General features: G+C 45.5%; 1 protein-coding gene and 1 pseudogene across 2 annotated transcripts in view; one reads left to right on the top strand and one right to left on the bottom strand.

Moving 5' to 3' along the window:
* LOC146391788 (protein NLRC3-like) overlaps positions 1-25,129 on the top strand; it is a 453,804-nt gene that overhangs the window by 249,252 nt on the left and 179,423 nt on the right. The window lies entirely within an intron of this gene.
* LOC146391795 (protein NLRC3-like) lies at positions 1,440-13,903 on the bottom strand (annotated as a pseudogene). Its single transcript, XR_014798849.1, has 4 exons — positions 13,772-13,903; positions 5,035-5,111; positions 3,130-4,918; positions 1,440-1,612 (listed from the first exon to the last, which is right to left on the bottom strand). The product of XR_014798849.1 is annotated as a protein NLRC3-like (transcript).

The raw sequence follows: 25,129 nt of genomic DNA on the forward strand, positions 1-25,129 counted from the left end.
GAGTCAAGATTTATACCTGCGTAAGAGATGGCGTCAGGTGCAGTTCTTGGCGAATGAGTTTTGGACAAGGTGGAGGAGGGAGTATCTTCTTAATCTCCAGCAAAGACAGATATGGCATGGGGATAAAAGGAACACCAATGTCAATGACATTGTTATTCTTCAAGAGGACAGTGCTCCGTGAAATCACTGGAGACTAGCAAGAGTCACAGAGGTGTACCCCAGCTCTGATGGAAGGGTCAGAAAGGTAAAGCTGTTGGTTAGTGACTCAACTTTGGACAAACAGGGAAAACGCACAACTAGGCCAGTTTATCTTGAAAGGCCAGTGCAAAAAATAGTTCTACTTGTTGAAGCAGTAAAGTATGTGTTAAACTGTTGTAAATGCTTATAACTTGAAGATTCAAATCTGTGAAGAAATCTCAAGTTGAGATTTGGTGGGAGTTTAACTGCCATAAATGTAAATTATGTCAGTTTGTTTAATTTATTGTGTTCATCTGTGTTATTTATTTCCTTTATTTATTGTTGTTCCTTTTGGGGTAGGAACTAAGGTTCATTCTGTGTTGCGCACAGGCCTTTTAAGTGACGTAAAGGGAAGTCAAAAGCATGTGCAAAGAAGCTAAGTTAATAAGTTAACTAAGTCAGAAGAAGGAATAAATAAGCAGTTTAAAGTAAAAGAAAGCTGCGAAGAAGAAGACATTGGGAATTATTTTCGTTAAGTTTTTGTTCCTGAAGCGGACTCATTCCCTCATGGTTACGTGCAGCCAGCGAGGTATGTTAACTGTGTTTGTTTATCGCGTATTTGTTAACTTGGGTTTAAATGTTTATTTGTAATATTTATGTTTGGTCATTCTGTACTTTTATGTAATGACAGTTTGACGGTGGATTTCATGGTGTTTCGGAGGAGAAGTGTGACGGAAGAATAAATCCATCTGTGAATGAAGAACCGTGATGTCGTGTATTAACTGGAGGGAGTGATACTCCATAATGATTTCAGCTTTTCTGTACACACACTGTGTGCCCTGTATGGCTCAAAGTCTCTGCAGCCTGTTTTTATCTGCTATCATCAGATCTTCATCATCCTCATTCACATCCCTCACACACTCTACAGCCTCATCAGCACTGACTTCATCTTCACTGACTGATGGAGCACAACATGAACCTGTGGAGGCTGAAACACTGTCCTGTCAAACATCTCCCCGTCACCACTCCACTTCTGTCAGCCTTTAAATGAACCCTGCTCAAGTCTGTCACTTCTGTTTGGAGCCAAAAGGAAAAACTTTTGTTCAGTCGTTTGGAAAAACAACATTTCTGAAAGCACTCAAACTTCTTCACATTTGTCTTCAGACACATCCTGAACATTTAGGAACTAAAGAAAGTTTCAAACATCAATCAAAGACCTGAAATATATAAAAACAACAACAGCTGCAGTCAGTGAACTCACCTCAGAGTCTCCAGTCGACAGTTTGGACTCTCCAGTCCAGCACACAGAAGCTTCACTGATGAATCCTGGAGGTTGTTCCAACTCATGTCCAGCTCTGTCAGATGGGAGGGGTTGGACTTCAGAGCTGAGGCCACAACTTCACAGTGAGACTCTGAGAGTCCACACCGAGTCAGTCTGTGATGATAGAAAATATAAAATGTGTTATTATAAAAGCAGAAAATCTGCATTATAAACACAGACTGAATGTATATGAAGACAAAACAGAGTGAGGTCATAATCTGATGAATCTGCTCTTCACATCTGTGCTTCAGCTCCTCTTACTGTGTTTGACATGACACAACGATTGAGTCTCTCTCAGACCTGCAGACTTTTAATGAGAATCTTTGTTTGGCTTTAATCTGCAGATGAAGGAGGAAGATGGTGTCACATTTAGGCTTCCATAATGTCCACAGTCTGTCACTGAGATCTGATCCAGAGTCAGAGTGAAGACACACATTTGGACTGTTTCCTGTTTTGAATCTGACTCCAGAACATTTTGAATGAGTTCAGCTCAGTGAAGAGTTCCAGCTGGAAAGATGATCTCTGTTTGCTACCTGCTGTCAGGTACGACTGTTCACGTCCACACGCAGGAAAAACCTGCTGACTGTTACCAAACGGAGCAGAAATCTCATCACTGGACAATAATGATGAATGAACTCAGAGCTGCTGATATCAGATCTGATTTCAGGGGAACTAAACACAGAAATGATTGGCTCATTTTAGCTTTCTCAGCCATTATCTGCTGGTGTGTCGCTAGTTGGCAGAAAATGATTTGTATTCCTGTTCAGGGCTTCAGTGTTTATGAGTCCAGATCCAGGTGACAGCGAGTCACAATGATGTTACCTGTCTGTGTCCAGCAGCAGCCTGTATTCACTTTGAATATTGTTATAACCTGACATGGATCAGTTTGTCTTTGATTGGTTTGTAAATGTCACTGTTTCCATTGGACCTGAGTGACGGTACAAAGACAGAGAGGGAGAGAAAGGAGAGAGAGGATGGAGACAGCAAAGAGAGAGCAAACACAAACAGGTGAGAGTGGACAGGTGACCAAGGTCAGCAACCAATCAGAGAGCTTCTGTTTGACCCACAGTCACTGATGATGACTGCACATAACCAAGCAGTGTGTTACTCTGATATCAAATATGGATCCTGCTCTTATAACAATGATCATCAGATGATATTATTGTGTTATTTTGTAGCTGAATACGATGTTTGTGTGATTATCAGTGAAAGAAGCAGTGAGGAGGATGGAGAGAGACAGAGGACAGAGGGTGAAGTTAGAAACACTAAAAGGATTTTTCATGGATTTCATGGATGATTTGAGTGATTTCCAGCAGGACACTTAAACATGTCAGTGGACGTCCTAAAGAACATATTCACTGATATGAAACGTGTCATTGAACAGGATTAATATCAGTGGAAACATGGTGGAAACAGCTGTGACTGCATGGATGTGACACACTTCAAATCTGTTCTCCACTCTTGGATTTGGGATCCATGGAGCTGCTGCTGAGTCTGTACAATAAAGGAATGATGTGGAAGGTTGCAGCGTACAGACACAAACACTTTGTGGTTACAATCTGATTTTATTTTCAAAATTAAACTACTAACCTACACTGATCAATGATGTTAATGATCACATCCGGACTCACCACGCCTTTCTGCAGTTCCTCACAGCTGGAATCAGTCTCTGTCGTCCCTGCTCTGATGTTTTGTACTTCTGCAAGTCAAACTCATCCAGAACCTCCTCTGACATCTGCAGCATGAAGGCCAGAGCTGAGCACTGGATCTCAGAGAGTTTTTTCACTGATCTGTTCTCTGACTTCAGGAATTCTTGGATCTCCTGATGTACTGAGAGGTCGTTCATCTCCATCAGACAGTGGAAGATGTTGATGCTTCTGTCAGGAGAGATTTCATCACTGTTCATCTCCTTCAGGTTGTTGATGACTCTCTGGATGGTTCCTGGACTGTTCTCTGTCTGACCCAGCAGACCTACTAAGAGTCTCTGGTTGGACTCCAGACAGAGGCCATGAAGGAAGCGGACAAACAGGTCCAGGTGGCCATTTTTACTCTGGAGGGATTTCTCCATGGCTCGTTTAAGGAAATCGTGCAGAAAGGACTCGTATTTTTTTCCCAAAAAGTCCCTCAGCACCTCTGTCTTCCTTCTGGTGTGACAGTGGAACATGTAGACTGCAGCCAGAAACTCCTGAATGCTCAGATGAACAAAGCAGTAGACTGGTTTCTGGAAGATCACACACTCTCCTTTGAAGATCTCTGTACAAACTCCTGAGTACACCGAGGCCTCTGTCACATCCAGACCACACTGCTCCAGGTCTTCTTGGTAGAACATGATGTTTCCTTTCTCCAGATGTTCAAACGCCAGCCTCCCCAGCTTCAGAAGAACTTCCCTGTCAGCCTCCGTCAGCTCCTGTGGACTCGTCTCATGTCCCTCATGGTACTTGTTCTTCTTCCTCTTTGTCTGAACCAGCAGGAAGTGTGAGTACATGTCAGTCAGGGTCTTGGGCAGCTCTCCTCTCTGCTCTGTAGTCAACATGTGCTCCAGAACTGTAGCAGTGATCCAGCAGAAGACTGGGATACTACACATGATGTGGAGGCTCCTGGATGTCTTCATGTGGGAGATGATTCTGCTGGACAGCTCTTCATCACTGAATCTCCTCCTGAAGTACTCCTCCTTCTGGGCGTCAGTGAAGCCTCGTACTTCTGTTAGCCTGTCAACACATGTAGGAGGGATCTGATTGGCTGCTGCGGGTCGGGAAGTTATCCAGACGAGAGCCGAGGGAAGCAGATTCCCCTGGATGAGGTTTGTCAGCAGCTGGCTGACTGATGACTTCTGTGTGACATCAGACAGCAGCTTCCTGTTGGTGAAATCCAATGAAAGTCTGCTTTCATCCAGGCCGTCAAAGATGAACAAAAGCTGAGAGACAGCCAGCTTCTCTGCTGTGACCTTCTGCAATGTTGGATGGAAAACATGGAGCAGCTCCAGAAGACTGTACTGCTCATCTCTGATCAGGTTCAGCTCCCTGAATGAAAGCAGAACCACCACACTGACATGTTGGTTCTCCAAGCCCTCTGCCCAGTCCAGAGTGAACTTCTGCACTGAGAAGGTTTTTCCAACACCAGCCACGCCGTTGGTCAGAACCACTCTGATGGGTCTCTGTTGGTCAGGTAAGGCTTTAAAGATGTCCTGGCATCTGATTGGAGCGTCATGGAGGGCGTCCATCTTGGAAGCTGTCTCCAGCTGCCTCACCTCATGTTGGGTATGAACCTCTTCACTCTGTCCCTCTGTGATGTAGAGCTCAGTGTAGATCCTGTTGAGGAGGGTTCTACTTCCTGTTTCATCACTTCCTTCAGTCACACGTTCACATCTCCTCCTCAGACTGATCTTATGTTCATCTAAAACCTCCTGCAGACCAACATCTGCTGAAAGAAAGAAAAACAATGAGACTAAAGAGAAAGAAAACTCTTCAATGTCTGAACAACACAAGAAGTCCAGTTTTCAGAAATGAGTCCATCAGCAGACAGATGTTCAGTCTTACTTTGTACACAGCTGCTCTGACTGGCTGTCTGCAGTCCAGCTCTGCTTCTGGATCTTTCTCCACACTGTGCAGAAGCTCTGATGGTGACACAGAAAAGTCAAAGTGGAGATACTTCTGTCCACCTTTGATTAGACTCATTATAAAAAGGAAAAACGTTTGAACACAGTCATGTTTCCAGTTCACTGACTTACATTTATTCCATGGACACTCACTCTAACCTGAACCACAGCTACAACCCAACATTGTTGAGGCCTCATCTCCTCCTTTCCTGACTGTAGAGGTTAAATATGCAACAACCAACAAATAAAAGAATTTGGTTCATTTCAAAGAAATTCACACGGTGACCAAGTAAAGTAACCGTAGTAAAGGAGACAACATCCCGTTGATGGTGGGATTATTTGAAAGATTTGCTTTAGTCACGTCACCAAATGCAGTTGAACCACCCGTGGATCCATGTTTGACCATTCTACCACTCTGAGCTCTGCTTTTTAATCATTTTATTATTATCATCATTCATTTATTCATTCTTTGGAGGGGGGCTATTTCCTAATGCCGCCCTAATAAGGTGATGTTCAAGGGGAAATATAACAGAAACTCTTTCAGTGTTATTCATTAATAAATTAACAGATAAACTGTGAAGAAGAAAAAAACTGAGATTTAAAGGAGAGAGTGAGAAACTTGATCATCCATCCTCATAATACATGTTTATCAGTATCTGCTGTGACCATACTGCAGTAATAACTACAAGTCTACATTTCTGTGACTGCTGATCAATCACAGCAGGAATCTGAGCTCATCTCTGCACACAGAGCAGCTTCAGCTCTGGGATAAACTGCTCGCTTCACGTCCTTCTCAGCTCACAGACACTCATCCTCATATTTTCCTTTAACATTTGATGGTATAATTCATCTGAGTTTACACTTTATCTGCATAAATACAGAATAACAGACCCAAACACCAGAAACCATCAGTTTCACCATGTAGAATATATTGTTGTTTCCTTGCTTTTAATTCAAAGAAAAACTCTGATTTGGATTTTCTCTGTTCTCTTAGCCACAGCCCATCCCAGCAGCAGCTGAAGCAGCTGACTGTCACAACACTGAATAACACTTTAGGAGGAATTTCAGAGGTCAGTAAAGCTCCAGTTTCAACATCAGTTAATTAATCATAGTTCATCATAAATGTTAACCTGGCTGGCACACATGTTAATGTTAGCCATTTAAATATTAGCAGTTAGCTGAGGCCACAAGAAGAAGAGGCCCTAGAAGAACAATGGATGATAAGATTAGATTTTCAAGACTAGGCAGAGACGTGTTTTCCTTTACTGTCTCTTACAGAGGAGGGAGCAGATACCAGACGAGGTCACGGAGGTACAGGGAGGATTCGCAGCAGACAGCAAGACTGCCACGTCCATGCGAGAGAGCGATGGCTACGATAATCTCTGTTTTTGTCTCCCTATATAATGTTGTACACACTGTTCCAAAAAATAGTAATGTCAAATTATTTTACTGTGTATCTTACAGTTGTGTACTGTTTTTCTAGAATATCATTACATTTACATAAGTAGACTGTGATCTGACACGTCAAATGTAAAATAACATAACATCACTGTAAATGTAATAAAACACAATTTACTTGTTTGTTAAATATATTTTGTTGTACATATGCATATTTAGATTGTAAAAATACATCCAGAAATGTCTCCCATCATGCCTTGGGACATGTGCTGCTGTTTAGATGTTCTTGTTTTATTGTTTATGGTTACGTTACTTTTAACTGTTATCTTGAATGTTGTGTTTACGCCGTGGTGCAGCGTCACTGACAGTTGTTGTTTTGTAGAGAGAGTGCTGTACCATGAGTGACTTCTGTTGTGCTGTTGTTGAACCTTGAGGCACATTGTAGCACCGGCAAGTGTTTTAATAAAGAGCTCCCCCTACCAGCTTGGGGTTAAATAACCAGCTCAATCTCTCTCTGTGAGCTTCTTTGTTTAAATTTCTCTGCATGCCACAATGTAAAACATTGCACGGACACACTGTGCTAATTATATATTTTGAAAAAGAAATGTAGAGGTAGGAATTGCAGTTAATATAAATAACATGACGCTAAGCATCGGCCAATGAATGTGAACTAACAACAACAAGGTCGCGGGTATGGCTGCAACTGTAGGAAAAAACCCTAAAATAAAGGTATTTTACTGTGCATTTTACAGTAATGTTCTGTTCTTCTAGAATATCATTAAAGTTACGTAAATAGACTTTGACTTCACATTTTGAATGTAAATTAACGTTAAATCACTGTGTGAAATGCACTACACACAGGTACACACACACACAGGTCTTTATCACCACATTCCACATTTATTTATAGTTTTCCCTGGGTTATGACTGAACACAGTCTGACAGCTGTCGGTCCCAGCTGATTTCCCTCTCCCTCCGCTCCTCTCCGTCTCACTATAAAAAGGGAAGGAAAAAACCATCAGTCCAAATCGCCATCAGCTGTTCTCACCGGCATCTCCAGCACCGCCCCGTTGAGCTCACTGCACCACTCCTCCCCTGCAGCTGCGCCCGGGACCACACCTCCGCCACACACCCCCACCGCCCGACTGAGGCCGGGGAGTCGTCCGGCCGAACCTACTTCCCCCCCCCCCCCCCCCCCCCCCCGAGCGAGAGAGGAAATCGGCCACCGCCATCTGCGCCCCCGGCCTATGGACCACCTTGAACTTAAAGGGCTGTAAAGCCAGATACCACCGGGTGATCCGGGCGTTGGCATCCTTCATGCGGTGGAGCCACTACAGCGGGGCGTGGTCCGAGCAGAGGGTGAATGAGCGCCCCAGGAGGTAATAGCGAAGGGAGTCGACCGCCCACTGGATAGCCAAGCACTCCTTCTCCACAGTGCTGTACCGTCTTTCACGCTCTGCCAGCTTCCGGCTGATGTAAAGAACGGGACGGTCGGCCCCCCTTACCTGCTGGGACAAAACGGCCCCCAGCCCTCTGTTCGAGGCGTCAGTCTGCAGAACAAAAGGGAGGGAAAAGTTAGGAGTGTGAAGCAGCGGCTCCCCACAGAGAGACTTTTTCACCTGCACAAACGCCGCCTGGCACGGCCCCGTCCACTGAACCAGATCTGGAGCACCCTTTCGGGTGAAATCGGTCAAGGGGCTGGTCAGCTGCGCAAACCCTGGCACGAAACGGCGATAGTAACCTGCCAGCCCCAGAAACCGTCTCACCTCCTTTTTAGTCTTGGGGCGCGGGCAGGATGCGATAGCCGCCGTCTTCTCCACCTGTGGACGCACCTGCCCGCCCCCCAAGTGGTACCCCAGATACTGTACCTCCCTCCGTCCAACCGCACACTTCTTCGGGTTGGCCGTGAGCCCCGCCCTCCTCAGGGACTCCAGGACCGCGGCCACCCGCTGCACATGCTCCGCCCAGGTGTCGCTGTGGATGATCACGTCATCCAGGTAGGCAGCAGCAAATGCAGCGTGCGGACGCAGCACCTGGTCCATGAGGCGCTGAAAGGTGGCAGGGGCTCCGAACAAGCCGAACGGAAGCGTAATGAATTGGTACAACCCGTACGGAGTGGAGAAGGCCGTTTTCTCCTTGGACTCGGCAGACAAGGGAATCTGCCAGTAGCCCTTGGTTAAATCCAGTGTCGTGAAAAAACGGGCAGTGCCCAGCCGATCCAGGAGCTCATCGACCCGGGGCATGGGATAAGCATCAAAACGTGACACTTCATTCACCTTGCGATAGGCGACACAGAACCGTATAGACCCATCCTTCTTCACCACAAGAACGATGGGGCTACACCAGGCGCTGTGCGACTCTTCTATCACTCCCATTTCCAGCATTTCAGCCAATTCCCTCTGAACGATTTGCCGTTTATGCTCAGGAAGCCTGTAGGGCCGTGAACGCACCGTCACGCCAGGCTGCGTTACAAAATGATGCTCAATGAGAGACGTTCGGCCGGGCAGGGGGGAGAACACGTCAGCAAAACGCTGTTGTAACGCGACAACGTCCGCTCTCTGGGCCTGTGTGAGATGGTCAGCACAAGGGAGGGAGGCGGGGATGATGGAATTTGGCACCTCCGGCCCCAACTCATCTCTCTCCTTAACCAGGCTTACCAGAGAAGCGGTTTCAACCTCTCTCCACTCTTTAAGGAGATTGAGGTGATAAATCTGCGTGGCCCCTCCCCTGTCCGACCGAGCGACCTCATAGTCAACGTCCCCGACTCGCCGTGTGACCACAAAGGGTCCTTGCCACTTGGCGAGCAACTTTGAGCTGGAAGAAGGGAGTAATACAAGCACTTTTTCTCCCGGTGAAAATTGCCTGAGTCTAGCCCCTCTGTCATACAGGCGTTGCTGACGCTGCTGAGCCTGGAGCAAATTCTCCCGTGACAACCTCCCCAAAGTGTGGAGTTTCGCTCTCAGGTCCAACACGTACTGAATCTCATTCTTGGTGGGGCTCGGACCGTCCTCCCAGCTTTCTTTAATCAGGTCGAGCACCCCACGTGGCTTCCTGCCGAACAGCAGTTCAAAGGGAGAAAATCCCGTGGAGGCCTGGGGCACCTCCCGCACTGCAAATAACAGAGGGTCTAGCCAGCGATCCCAATTGCGTTCATCCTCGTTAATGAACTTACGAATCATGGACTTTAAAGTCTTATTCAGCCGCTCCACCAGCCCATCCGTCTGAGGGTGGTAGACGCTGGTCCGAATAGATTTAATGCCCAGTAATTCGTACAGTTCCCGCAGTGTACGAGACATACACGACGTGCCCTGGTCAGTCAGTATCTCTTTCGGGATTCCGACTCGGGAGATGACCTGAAACAGTGCCTGTGCCACACTCTTTGCAGAGATGTTGCGCAGCGGGACTGCTTCCGGGTACCGCGTTGCATAATCCACCAGGACTAATACAAAGCGGTAGCCGCGTGCACTCCGATGAAACGGCCCAATGAGGTCCATGCCAATGCGCTCAAACGGGACCTCTATGAGTGGAAGCGGGCGCAAAGGCGCTTTTGGTATGGCCGGCTGATTAACAAGTTGGCAGTCCGGGCAGGACGCGCACCAGCGGCGCACATCCGCTCGGATGCCCGGCCAATAAAATCGGGCCGTTATTCGCTCCAGAGTTTTTTCGTATCCCATATGCCCTGCCATGGGGTTATAATGAGCCGCCTGGAAAATCGTTTCCCGGCGGCCCTGCGGCACCAACAACTGGGTGTGTGTCTCCTCCGTGCGAGTGTCACGACTCACTCGATATAACCTATCTTTTGATAAAATGAAGCGCGGGTAGGTCCGCACGGCTTCAGGGCGCACCACGTGACCATCAATCTCAATCACCTGGTCAAAGGCTGAGCGTAGGGGGTCATCACGAGACTGCTCCAGTGGGAAATCACCCGTGGGGGGAACTTCCGGAGCCGGCGGGGCTTCCCATGAAGGACCCGCCGGCTCCCCCTCCCCGGAGTCAGTGTCGGACGACCCTGCGTCACCGCTGAGCGCCGCGCAGACACTACATGCTACTAACGGTCGTGATCGCATCCCCGCATACTGTCCCAACAGATGATGAAACCCCAGCCAATTCGTGCCCAGAATTAGGGGATGTGACAGGCGCGGGCTAACCGCAGCCGTTACTCTATGCGTTTTGCCCTTATACTTTAATAACAGCGGCACTATGGGATACCTGTGAACATCACCATGAACACACTTCACCTCCACCCATTCTGCCTCCAGCAATGCCCCGGGGCGAACCAAGCCTTGGTGCGCGAGGGTCTGCGTGCAGCCCGTGTGCACCAAAGCATGGCGTATACCCCCTCGAGTCCTTACCGGAATGCTGTATGTCCCTCCTGGACCGGGAGAGGGTGCTGGGGCACCGGCGACGTGGAACACCTGCCCCACTTCCATCAGAGGACAGTCCCTCCTCAGGTGTCCCGGTTGCCCGCACTTCCAGCACTCCTGGCGTCTGTGCTGTTCTCCGTGGCTCAGGGGCAGCACTGCCCATGTCTGATCCCTGGGAAGGCACAAACGCAGCAAAAGGATTAGTGGGGCTCAGCGCCGGCGCCCGCTCTGCCTGCCCTGGCGCAGGTACCCGGCGCCTAGGTGCCGGCACTGGGGCTTCTTTGCTCGGCCTCCGGCCTTTGTCCCCGGGCTCCCCCGCTCTAACGGCAAGGTGGTCCTCCGCCAACGTTACCGCCACCTCCAGCCTCGCAGGACGGTGGCACCTGACCCATCTCGCCGTCTCCGCAGGCAGCCCCTCCACGAACTGCTCCAGCACCACCTTGTCCACCAGCAGCGTCTCGCCCTCTGACGATCCCGGCTGCAGCCAGCGCACCTCTGCATCGTGCAGCACCTGCGGCCACTGGCAGGCCTCCGCCATGGCACGAAAAGTCTCCAGGAAAACCTGGGGGTCGTCCCCGTCCCCCATCCGGGGCATCGCCACCGACAGCGGCGGAGGCTTCGGCGGAGGCTTCGGCGGAGCAGCGGCTCCAACCAGCCGCTCCAGAACCAGAGTCTGCCGGTCCGCCTGCTCCTGCAGCGCAGCCAGGTGAGCCCGCTGGGTCGCCGCTTGGTCCTGGCTCATCTTCGCCATCTCCGCCAGCATCTGCGCCAGAAACTGCAAAGGCTGGGCGGGCGGCGCAGCCTGTGGGTCGGACATCCCCACGCCGGCTGGACACTGGGTTTCGGCACCACTTGTGAAATGCACTACACACAGGTACACACACACACACACAGGTCTTTATCACCAGATTCCACATTTATTTATAGTTTTCCCTGGGTTATGACTGAACACAGTCTGACAGCTGTCGGTCCCAGCTGATTTCCCTCTCCCTCCGCTCCTCTCCGTCTCACTATAAAAAGGGAAGGAAAAAACCATCAGTCCAAATCGCCATCAGCTGTTCTCACCGGCATCTCCAGCACTGCCCCGTTGAGCTCACTGCACCACTCCTCCCCTGCAGCCGCGCCCGGGACCACACCTCCGCCACACACTGTAATGTAATACAACATAATTGTCATGATTATTAAATGTATCTGTCTGTACATATGCATATTTAGATTGTTAAAACACATTCACAAATGTATCATGATTTCACAAATATCTGTCCGTTATTTGAAAGATTGAACTGTTGAATTCAAATGTAATGCTATGGAAAAGTATACAACATGATCCCTATAAGCTTGTGTTACATCACATAAGTATTATTATCGTTGGTAGTTAGGGCGTTCGTGGCTCAAGAGTTGGCAGCTCGCCTTGTGATCAGAAGGTTGCCGGTTCGCGCCCAGGCTCGGACACTCTCCGTCGTTGTGTGCGTGGTCAAGACTCTTCACCTACTAGTGATGGCCAAAGGGGCCGATGGTGTGATATGGCAGCCTTGCCTCTGTCAGTCTGTCCCAGGGCATGCAATCAATTATTATTTAAACCAACTGTTAACTGTATATTTCTGTACATTTACGTATTATGATTCATATTTCCACATTCAGTGACCTTGTTTATAGGTAATTTCATTGTTTGATCACGTAAAAATGTTCCTAATTTAATGTCTTAAAGCACTTGGAAAAGGCAGAATCCCATGTCAAATTAGCGCAACAAACTCTATTTTCATTACTGAAAATAACTGTATTTTTATGGGACAGTTATTTTCTGTTATTTTACGGTCGTATTTTGGCGCCCCAGCTGCCGGAATATTACCATTTTTTTAAGATGTTTTTTTTCCTATTTATAGATGATTTCATTGTTTAATCACATTAACATGTTCCTGATTTAATGTTTAGCGGCACTTGAAAAAGGCGAGATCCCATGTCAAATTAGCGCAACTAATTGTATTTTCATTACTGGAAATAACCGTATTTTTATGGGGAGTTATTTTCTGTTATTTCACGGTCGTATTTTGGCGCCCCAGCTGCCGGAATATTACCGTTGTTTTAGGATGTTTTTTTTAACAGTGCAGCCCATTTGAGGGTTATCCTCTCTGTGAACCAGATGCTTGATTTCACACAGAGGTCCACAGCGCTGTGTAAACTTGTAATTTCAACTGCCAAAGCAAATTAAATCTTTTTAAATGTAAAAAAGTAAACCCAGATAACTAGAAGGGTTGCATCAGGAAGCATCAAACACATGGATCCATCTACTGCTGCAACCCCTGTGGAAATAAGGGAGCCTCCCAAAGTACCTTTAGCCCATAGCCACATTAGCAGTCTGCTAAGCTAGAATTAAGGTAGCTGTTAGCTGCTATGGCTAATAAAACAGCGAGGAAACAAACGTTATGGTTGTCCTGTTAGTCTGTAACATTATCATAGATGGAGTTAATTTAACAGGAAAACAGTTCTTTATGTTTCTCTCACAGAACCTGATTGAAAAGCATCAATGACACAGAAACAGGATCAGCCTACATCACCAACTGAATTTGATCAGTTATAGAACAATTTACCTCGACAGGCTCCTTCACTCGCTGCTTTTAAACCTCCTTTAAAACACTCTTTTACTCCCTGACCTTTGGCCCAGTGTGACATGTTGACTCACTACCCCAGACAGCTTAAAAATAGTCTTTTTGTTTTTTGGTGCTGCCTAAAAGAACCGTAAAATATCTGTCCTATATACAGTTATGTTCATATATTTTTGTACTACATCAGGAAAATCAAAAATATAGTTTTTAATATTTTAATCCTTATTTTTAAAACTGTTTTTGTCATTTTTCTTCTCCCATTGCATCAAAAAGCATTATTTACACTGAATAAATGAGTCACCAGCTCTCTTACATTGTTGCTGCAGATTCATTACTGAACTCTGGAGGTTCTTCTTTGGACCAGTCACTCCTCACAGACACACAGCTGGATGCTGCAGATGCTGCTCCATCCTCTTCCTCCATCTTCTTGATGTCAGGGTGGAGTTAGTCTGAGAGGCAAACACACACACTCAGAGGTGCTGTTATACTGGAAGCATCACACTGACAGGTTTCTAAAGTTCTCATTGATCATTTCATGGAGTTTCTGTGGTAAACACTGTCCTGTCACGTATGTGTTATGGTGAGGGTCATGAGGGCTAACCAGCCCCACTCCTTACTCCTCATATTTCAGCCTGAAGCACAATAACAGCCTAAACCTAACCAGGAGGCTGTAACCTCAAAGGGACTTCATGGTTAGAAATAAAGGTTCAATGAAATGAAGCAGATCATAAAGACATGAGTTCCAACTTTAAAAGAAGCATCCACACGATGACGGCACAGCAGAGGAGCACTTTCTCTAACACACTGATTCAGTTCCACTGACACAAGGACACACACAGGAAGGCACACACACACAAGCCTTTATAAGAAACAACACAATCATCTGCGCTTGACTTGTCAATCCAAGTCCTTAGCCCATGAGCCCGCGGTATCAGACCACAGATATTCCCTTACTTTGAAAAAATAAAGCCAGTTTTCAGAACAGACCTGATGTTTATGCTACAGCCTGTTTACCAATATAATCAATATCAGATATCAGAGCAACAGAAACCTCAAACATCAGATGTTAATCAAGTTTTTTTTCTCCTTCTCCTCCTTAAACATGTTTTTAATGTTAGTTATAATTCAGAATTGGCGACTGGAACACGTATGACACATACGAACATCAGGAAATAAAAACTCGATAAATATAACCTCAGTAAATGAAGTCAGTGTACAGCGGGGTTATTACAGCTGTGTACCGGGGCCTGCGCTTTGCCGGTGGTAATAACAGCTCGATTGCTTGCGAGGCGAGCGGGTCTATCCCACGCTTTGCCATCTCCAAAATCATCGAAGCACTTTTGCAAAGAAGCTGTATCTTGACAAACCGACCAGACATCTGAAGATTAAACTGCTACATTCTCGGCTAAAAAATATTAAAACAGTATTTGGTGAGACACAAACAGGGTTTTTCAAAGTTCAGTTCTGTTAGTTTCCACATGGCAGTTGTTGGTGTGCAGTAACGCCTTCTAAAAACAATGGCCACCAGGCCAAAGCAATGGTTCTGACTCGATCAGCGTTAACCCCGCCCCCTGGGTTTGATGGCTGAGGTTGACAGATAAAATAAATGTATGGTGAGACCTGAAGGAGTCAACTGTGCCAAAATGAATTAATTAAATACACCATTAAATAATTATTGAAATGTGGCAATAATTAATTAAAACGTGAAATAAATAATTAATTAATTAAATGTGTCAAAAATATTAATTAATTAATTATTTCCCATTTTAATTAATTATTTCAAATTTAAATTTATTATTGTCACATTTAATTTATTATTTAATTGTGCATTTAATTAATTCATTATGGCAGTCCTGGCGTTCCATACTGTGGTTGGGTCGACTTTAATATATAGACATGTTTCACATGTTTCCATCTCAGCAGCCCCGTTGACAGATCACAGTATTATTACTTTTAAACTTAACCCTGAAAATAAAACGCAATTTAAAAAAGATTACTGGAAATTTAATGCAGATCTGTTAATTGATGATGGGTATGTTAAGATAGTTAAAGAGCTCCTCCATAACATTTACAACAATGTAACAATTGGCAATTACATACATAGATGGAAATTTTTTTAATTTAAAGTTAGAGAATTTTCAATTACGTTTAGTAAAATGAAAAGTAGACAACAGAAGGAATTTGAAAGTAAATTACTTTACAATATAAATAACTATTGTAATAGACATTTTATGTCAGAGGCTGATAAGAAATCCCTGTTGTCTTTACAGGCTCAATTAGATGATCTATACAAGAAAAAGGCTCATGGAGCTTACATTAGAGCTCGTGCAAAATGGATAGAAGAAGGTGAAAAAGTGCTTCATATTTCTACAATTTGGAGAAACGGAGGCAAGAAAAGAAATCTATTAATACATTAATCGTAAATGGGAAGGAATGCACAAATCATAAGACTATAGCGGAAGAAAAACATAAATTTTACTCAAATTTATACTCCTCAAAATATTTAATTACTGATTCATTAAGTTTTTTTGATCAGATTGAAGCTTATACTCCAAAAATCGATTCTGTATTCAGAGAAATTTGTGATTCTGATATATCACTGGATGACTGAGATCACGCCTTAAACAAACTGAAAATGGACAAAGCTGTTAGAACAGCTTTGAAATTCATATGAGTTGTTCGCACTAAAGTAAAAACCACCATCACTTCATGTGGAGACCCCTTCGGCGCCAGCTGCGGTCTCAAGGCTGGAGCTGAACAACAACACCCTGATAACGACTGTGTTGAGACTGTTCTTCCCATTCTATGCAAGGCCACCTGGGTTGGCTGGAAGACTGTTTACTTAGCTTGGCAGGGCGAAGGACACTGTCTCAGATGAACTCTGGACACACACACACAGACCTTATCTTTCCTCATCTTGTGCTTTTCCATGTTATACCCCTCTGACCTGTCTTCCCCATGTGATGTTTGTGTAATGTATATATGGTCGGATGGGTAAGACGGCGCTGGCACGGCTGGCAGCCTTAACCCAATTTCCCTCGGGATGAATAAAGTTCAATCAATCAATCAATCGATCAATCAATCAAAGCTCCTGGTCAGGACGGCTTGACTGCAATCTTTTATAAATACACCTTTTAGACAATGACGGAAATGTGTTAACATATAACAAATTCATAGATAATTATGGCATATCATGTACTCAGAGTAAATTCATTAAAGTTGTGAAAGCCATTCCCCCTGCAATGATTCAGATGTTTTCCCCCGATTGAACAACAACGCGTCAACAACATGCTGAGCTGTGACTCTTCTTCCCTCTAAAGTCCTGGTGTTAACAATTCAATTCAATTCAATTCAATTTTATTTATATAGCGCCAAATCACAACAAAAGTCGCCTCAAGGCGCTTCATAGATACAGAGAAAAACCCAACAATCATATGACCCCCTATGAGCAAGCACTTTGGCGACAGTGGGAAGGAAAAACTCCCTTTTAACAGGAAGAAACCTCCGGCAGAACCAGGCTCAGGGAGGGGCGGCCATCTGCTGCGACCGGTTGGGGTGAGAGAAGGAAGACAGGATAAAAGACATGCTGTGGAAGAGAGACAGAGGTTAATAACAGATATGATTCAATGCAGAGAGGTCTATTAATACATAGTGAGTGAGAAAGGTGACTGGAAAGGAAAAACTCAATGCATCATGGGAATCCCCCGGCAGCCTACGTCTATTGCAGCATAACTAAGGGAGGATTCAGGGTCACCTGGTCCAGCCCTAACTATATGCTTTAGCAAAAAGGAAAGTTTTAAGCCTAATCTTAAAAGTAGAGATAGTTTCTGTCTCCCGAATCCAAACTGGAAGCTGGTTCCACAGAAGAGGGGCCTGAAAACTAAAGGCTCTGCCTCCCATTCTACTTTTAAATACTCTAGGAACAACAAGTAGGCCTGCAGAGCGAGAGCGAAGTGCTCTAATAGGGTGATATGGTACTACAAGGTCATTAAGATAAGATGGGGCCTGATTATTTAAGACCTTGTATGTGAGGAGCAGGATTTTGAATTCAATTCTGGACTTAACAGGAAGCCAATGAAGGGAAGCCAAAACAGGAGAAATATGCTCTCTCCTTCTAGTCCCTGTCAGTACTCTTGCTGCAGCATTTTGGATTAGCTGAAGGCTTTTCAGTGAGTTTTTTGGACATCCTGATAATAATGAATTACAGTAGTCCAGCCTGGAAGTAATAAATGCATGAACTAGTTTTTCAGCGTCACTCTGAGACAGGATATTTCTAATTTTAGAGATGTTGCGCAAATGGAAGAAAGCAGTCTTACATATTTGTTTAATATGTGCGTTGAAGGACATGTCCTGGTCAAAAATGACTCCAAGGTTCCTCACAGCGTTACTGGAGGCCAAGGTAATGCCATCCAGAGTAAGAATCTGGTTAGATACCATATTTCTAAGATTTTCAGGGCCGAGTACAATAACCTCAGTTTTATCTGAATTAAGAAGCAGAAAGTTAGCGGCCATCCAGGTCTTTATGTCTTTAAGACATTCCTGCAGTTTAACTAATTGGTGTGTGTTATCTGGCTTCATGGACAGATAGAGCTGGGTGTCATCTGCATAGCAGTGAAAATGTATGCTATGTCTTCTAATGATGCTGCCTAAGGGAAGCATGTATAATGTAAACAGAATTGGCCCCAGCACTGAACCCTGTGGAACTCCATAATTAACCTCAGTGTGTGAAGAGGACTCTCCATTTACATGCACAAATTGGAGTCTATTAGATAGATATGATACAAACCACTGCAGTGCAGTACCTGTAATACCTACAGCATGTTCTAATCGCTCTAATAGGATATTATGGTCAACAGTATCGAACGCTGCACTGAGGTCTAGCAGGACAAGCACAGAGATGAGTCCACTGTCAGAGGCCATAAGAAGATCATTTGTAACCTTCACTAAAGCTGTTTCTGTGCTGTGATGAGCTCTGAAACCTGACTGAAACTCTTCAAATAAACCATTCCTCTGCAGATGATCTGTTAGCTGTTTGACAACTACTCTTTCAAGGATTTTTGATATGAAAGGAAGGTTGGAGATTGGCCTATAATTAGCTAAGACTGCTGGGTCTAGAGATGGCTTTTTGAGCCCTGCATCAGCTTCACCCATTTTTAAATTGTTTTTACTTTTCAAACTGACGGATCATTTGAAGCCAACCATCCAAAAACTACTTCAGCTGTGTTTGATGTTTATGCTACAGCCTGTTTACCAATATAATCAATATCAGATATCAGACGCCGTAAGATGGCTGCACTGACGAGAGCTCCCAGTCATCTCAGCAAAAATGTTATTATTTCTTTTGTACTGTTTTCTATTTCTGTGCGCACAGCGGGTTTCGACTCCGTGGACGCTCTGCTGCCTGGGATCCTTTGTTTACTTGCGCGACGTCGAGGGAAAACAAAGAGGGGGAAACGCGCCGGAGTTTTGTGCCGAACGCAACAGAGAAACAGCAAGCCACCTCTCCCCAACATCCTGCTTGCGAATCTCCAGTCTCTGGACAACAAACTTGACGAGCTGCGTGCACGGATTAAACACCAACAAGACATCAGGAACTGCTGCTTTCTGGCCTTCACAGAGAGACATGGCTGGAGCCCAGTGTCCCCGACTGCGCCATCACGCCGGATGGATTCACTGTTTACCGGGGAGACCGAACGAAGGACTCAGGCAAGAAAAGGGGAGGAGGGGTGTGCTTTATGGTTACCTCTTTGTGGGCTAGAGATGTGTGTATCTTAAAAACTTACTGCTCTCAGAGCCTCGAGCTGCTGACCATTAAAGTCAGGCCTTTTTACCTCCCGAGGGAGTTCAGCTCAGTTCTCCACTCAGCTGTTTACATTCCCCCACATGCTGATAAAGCTACGGCTATGGACGAACTGTATGACATCATTACTGGACTTGAGAACAAAAATCCAGAAGCCGCCTTTATTGTGCTGGGAGACTTCAACAGAGCCAACATGAAGAAGGTTCTCCCCAAATACTATCAGCACATCTCCTTCCCCACAAGAGGTGATCAAACACTGGACCACTGTTACACTCCATTCAAAGAGTGCTACAAACCCTTCCCCCGCCCAGCTTTTGGTAAGGCAGACCATTGTTCCATACTGCTGCTGCCTGCATACAGACAAAGACTGAAACAGGAAAAACCAGCTTCCAGAGTTATTTACAAATGGGACAGTGAGGCTGAGGAGGTCCTACAGGACTGCTTTGAGACAACTGACTGGCAGATATTTGTGGATGCAGCTGATGGCAACATCAATGAACTCACAGACTCTGTCATTGGATATATTGGAAAGTGCATGGATGATATCATCACAAAAACCACTGTCTGCATATATCCAAATCAGAAACCCTGGGTAAATAAAGACGTCCGCGCCAAGCTAAAAGTGCGGACCTCTGCCTTTAACTCCGGGGATGCTGATGCATATAAAGCAGCCAGAAAGGACTACAGGGACAAAATGGAGTCCAGCTACCACAGCTTTGACACCAGGCGACTGTGGAATGGACTGCGCTGCATCACTGACTACAAGGAGGACAACACAGTCAGTGTTCAGCCCACTGCATCTCTCGCAGACGAGCTTACCAACTTCTATGCTCGTTTTGATGCAGACAACAGAGAGCAGATCCTCTACCCTCAGGAGGACAGTGAGGCTGCAACTTTAACTCTGAAAACAGAAGCTGTGAGATGGACCTTTAAAAAGGTAAATCCTCACAAAGCTCCAGGACCAGACGGCATCCCAGGCCGGCTACTCAGAGTGTGTGCAGACGAGCTGGCAGAGGTGTTCACCAACATCTTCAACCTCTCCCTGAGGCAGTCAGTGGTCCCCACGTCCCTCAAAGCATCCACCATCACTCCCATTCCCAAAGAATCAGTGGTCTCCTGTCTGAATGACTACCGTCCTGTTGCACTGACATCCGTCATCATGAAGTGCCTGGAGCGGCTGGTCAAAGGTCACATCTGCTCCTCCCTCCCTGACACACTGGACCCTCTTCAGTTTGCCTATCGGACAAACAGAGCCACAGAGGATGCCATCGCCCTGGCAACGCACACCACCCTCACTCACCTGGAGAAAGGGAATACATATGCAAGGATGCTCTTCATCAAATACAGCTCGGCATTTAACACCATCATCCCCTCAAAACTTGCCACGAAGCTCGTCGACCTTGGGCTGGGAACACTGATCTGCAGATGGATTCTAAACTTCCTCACAAACAGGCCCCAGGTGGTGAGAGTTGGTAAGCACACCTCCTCATCACTCATCCTAAACACAGGTACGCCACAGGGTTGTGTGCTTAGCCCCCTCCTATATTCCCTGTTCACACACGACTGTGTTGCTAAACACGAGTCCAACATCATCATCAAGTTTGCGGATGACACAACCATCACAGCCTCATCACAGACAACGATGAGACGGCCTATAGAGAGGAGGTGATGGCACTGTACGAGTGGTGTCTGGAAAATAACCTGACTCTCAACATCAGAAAAACTAGAGAGATGATAGTGGACTACCGGAAACGACCAGTCAGGGAACACCAGCCCATCCACATCAACGGTGTCAAGGTCGAAAGGGTCAGCAGCTTCAAATTCCTTGGACTCAACATCACCGAGGACTTCTCCTGGACCCTTCACACAGACACTGCTATCAGGAAAGCTCGTCAGCGGCTTTATTTCCTGAGGAGGCTGAGGAAGTTTGGCATGAACGCCAACATCACCTGAAATTTCTACAGGTGTGCAATCGAGAGCATGCCGACAAGCTGCATTACTGTTTGGTACGGAAGCTGCTCTTCCAGCAGCCGTAAATCACTACAGAGGGTGGTGAAGGCAGCAGAGCACATAACTGACACGAGGCTTCCTGCCATTCAGGACATTTATCTCCAGCGATGCCTCCGTAAAGCACACAGCATCATCAAGGACCACAGCCACCCAGCACATCAGCTGTTCTCCTTGCTACCATCTGGCAGACGTTACAGGAGTCTGTCTGCTCAGACTACAAGACTTAAAAACAGTTTTTACCACCAAGCCATACGACACCTCAACCACAACATTTAAACACACACAACACAGGATGCACTCAGAAGCTACCCTGCAGCTTCACAAGTACTCTGTTTAATCTGCACTGGTCACTCCACTTATACTGTAATTTTCTGCTGCTCATTCCTGTGCAATATCCCATCTGCCCTCCCGTCATATTTCTTTTCAAGATTTTCTAGTGTATATTTATATTTATAGATACATATATATTTATGTCATCATCTTTTCTCTTTTACCACGTCTCTCTAATATTTTGCTCTTTACTATTTTTCTATTTATTTTTTTATTATTTTATTTTATTATATTTTATTCTACTGTACCATGCTGCTGAGTGACTGTTGCTCGTCAAACACATTTCATTGCAATGTTGACCCTGTGCTAACTTGCATATGACAAATAAAACTGAAAACTGAAAACTGAACGGAGCAACAGAAACCTCGGTGATCAGGACGCTGGGACTGAGAACAGGAAGTGGCTCAAACGTGAAGGCGGGTCTTTCTGTGAATCCGCACGCTCATTGGCTAATAACTTGAGATTGACACATCGTTGTCCAATGAGCGTGCAGGAACTTCCGACATAAAGTTGTTTCCTTTGAAAAACCAAAGTCTGATTATTTTTGCCTCCACTGACGGAGCCTGTTGTTCCCACCACAGAGACAGAGTAATGTCAGAGCGGTGTTAACACTCACCCTGCCTCAGCACAGCTCTCACTCTCCTCCTGCTCTCTCACACTAAACGGAGGCTCAGCTAAACTCACTTCCTCTCTACTTACAGGAAACCAGCGCTCAGAGGAGCCGACCGGCCTCACATTTCACCCACAGACACGAACAGCGTGGAATTATTTTATGTCATAAGAATAAACATATGCATGTTAACACTCACCTGCCTCAGCTCCACCTTCCTCCTCCTGCTGATCTCAATACTTTCACTTTCACTACTGCTCCCTAAACACAGAGGATGCTGGGACTTGTAGGTTTTTCCTTCCGGTGCGGTCTTCCTCTTTGTTTGTTTGTATTTGTGTTCAAGTTATTTCGATCATGTAAACATCAACAGAACACGTGAAGCCACACAGCGTTTGTATGTTGAGGTGGGTAGAAGGGTTTGAGGGTTTGGGGAGGGGTCAGAGGGAAGAGGTCTCTCAGTCTTGACAATCCACATTGATGGCATTGCATCTTTCAACGTGTTTGTGGGTCGATTTGGATGCTCCAGGTGTAAGAGCAGCCACTCAGCCTCTACTGCAGATGTGTGTCACAAGTTCATCTAGTAGTATGCTATGGCACTTGGCCACAGGTGGCAGCAGTGGACTGGCCTCCATGTGAGACTGCTCCAGCTGCTATGTGATAGTCCAGCTGCAAACTGAAGATCATATGCAAGTTTTGGAAATTAAACTGTACAATATAAAGCGCCTTGAGGCGACTGTTGTTGTGATTTGGTGCTATATAAATAAAATTGAATTGAAATTCAGAATATTCTTAACTTAGCTTTAAAACCAACCCAATCTAACTCTCCTCCACACTCAAAAACAAAGACAAACCAACTGACACATCTGAGTCCCTCACTTTCTTCAATCCACTTACTCTCACAAGCTCCACTTAGTCACACTGGCTCTGTTTATTACGAATTACTATTGTCTCCCCAGAATCATTTCTGTTTTCTTTTTTCCTATTTGTGTTTTCGTTTTTTGTATTTGTGTTTTGTTTTTTCCTATTTCCGCTGTCGTTTTTTGTGCTTTTGCAGCGTTTTTGTTATTGCTGGTGCTTTCTTAAGTTGCAGCCCGTTTGGCCTCTCAGGGCCACCGTAGCTATAGGCCAAAAATAAATACATAACATCATTTCAATCAGTTTAAAGGTTTATTTGAAAGACACAAAAACAGAAAAAAGGAAAAGTTACAAATGTATTGTGCATGAAACAGGAATTCAAACGTGGCTCAGATGTGTGTCACAAGTTAATCTGGCTGTAGGCTATGGCACTTGACCACAGGTGGCGCTAATTGACTTGACTCCATTTGAGTGCACACAAAGTAAACTGCACACTTTAGTTGTGAAGCGAAAACGCTGAAATCGCAGTAATAACACGTACGAGGGGAACGATAACGAAGACAAGATGCTCCTGATCGTTACTCTTGCTGTCCTGTGAACAGCATCGGCGTGGTGTTAATTGTTTGCTTTTGTTTTGGCGAGCGCCCCGTGAATGAGAATATGACCAGGTAAACCCGCGACATTTTTAAATAGTTTGTCGTTCAACAGCAACAAGACTGACGGAGTGTGTTTGAGGAAACCTCACAAATGTCACAGATGAAATATTTGGTGTTTATTTGCTGGTTTGTCGGTAGCAGCTCCTTAAAAATAAGTCTACCCCACATCTATTTGACCAACACCAGTTGATTTGGATCACCGGTCCAAACAATTTGAAGGACTGTTATGTTACCTTTTGTGTTGAGTTTGACTGATATTTGCTGGATAGCAAATGTTTTAAAGCTATGCAACCTTTATCTGCACATAGCAGTTAAACTGTTTAGATCAATCTTTATTGATAATATACATTATTTATTTATGAATTACTGTGTACACAAGAATAAGTTAATGTATTAAGATAAACTGGCTGAAATTTTTGTATTATTGTTGTGATTTTTTTTTTTTTTTATTGGCCCTGTTTATTTACAGGCCAGGTGACCCTTTAGGGGTTTAAAATGCCGAGCCAATGAACGGCTGGGAGCAGGAATCTTTCTTCACTGAAGCTTCCACTTCCACGGGTCTGGTAGGAAGTTGTCCAAGCCAACAAAACAAACAGACAAAAAATCCATATATCAATCACCTGGATCACCTGTTGAGAAAGAAAAAAGAGGAAACAAGCAAACAAAAGAGAGCAATATAATAAACAACATCATCGCGATGATCTATGTGAAGATAACTGTAAATACTAAATATTGAATATTATTGTGCAGCACGTAAGATCGACAGCGCACAGTGTGCTTTGAGGTAGCAGCCAAAATGCAAGGCAAGTTTATTTATATCGCACAATTCAACAACAAGGTGATCCCAAGTTCTTTACAGAACATTAAAAAACAAAAACAGATAAAAAGCATGATTTAAACGTGACGTGCCCGTGAGCTCCGCCGGCAGCCAGCTGTGCCTGAGTGACCGAGCCCCAGGCTGAGAGGCCAAAGGCACCCCACCCCCGAAGGAGCCCGAGCGAGCCCCAGGCTCCAGGCCCCAACAAGCAGTACCTGGACGCCCATACCCGGACACAAAGAACCACCAACGCACCGATGTCTGAGGGCGTCTGCCACTGGCAGGGGGAGTGGTGGGGGGAGATAGGCCTCCATACCTTGGAGGGCCTGAGATGTCCCCAGAGAGGTGGCGTCTGATACCCGACCTGACATATAGACACAGACAAACAGGCACACACAGATACAAACATCCATTCCCATCCTCATGCTTTCATATGCAATTACTCAGCAGCAGGTAAGCGCAGAGCCCCTCCTGGTAGCCCTCAATGTATACGTGGATTTAAAATTGAGAGGTGGGCAACGGTGCCAGGGGTGACGTCGTACACCCTGATGGTCTTCTGGATGACGTGTAGCGTTCCCACCCCCAAGGTCCTA

The sequence above is a fragment of the Perissodus microlepis genome, chromosome 3 (assembly GCF_051167445.1).
Source record: "Perissodus microlepis isolate ML-2025 ecotype Zambia chromosome 3, ASM5116744v1, whole genome shotgun sequence".
Taxonomy (NCBI): domain Eukaryota; kingdom Metazoa; phylum Chordata; class Actinopteri; order Cichliformes; family Cichlidae; genus Perissodus; species Perissodus microlepis.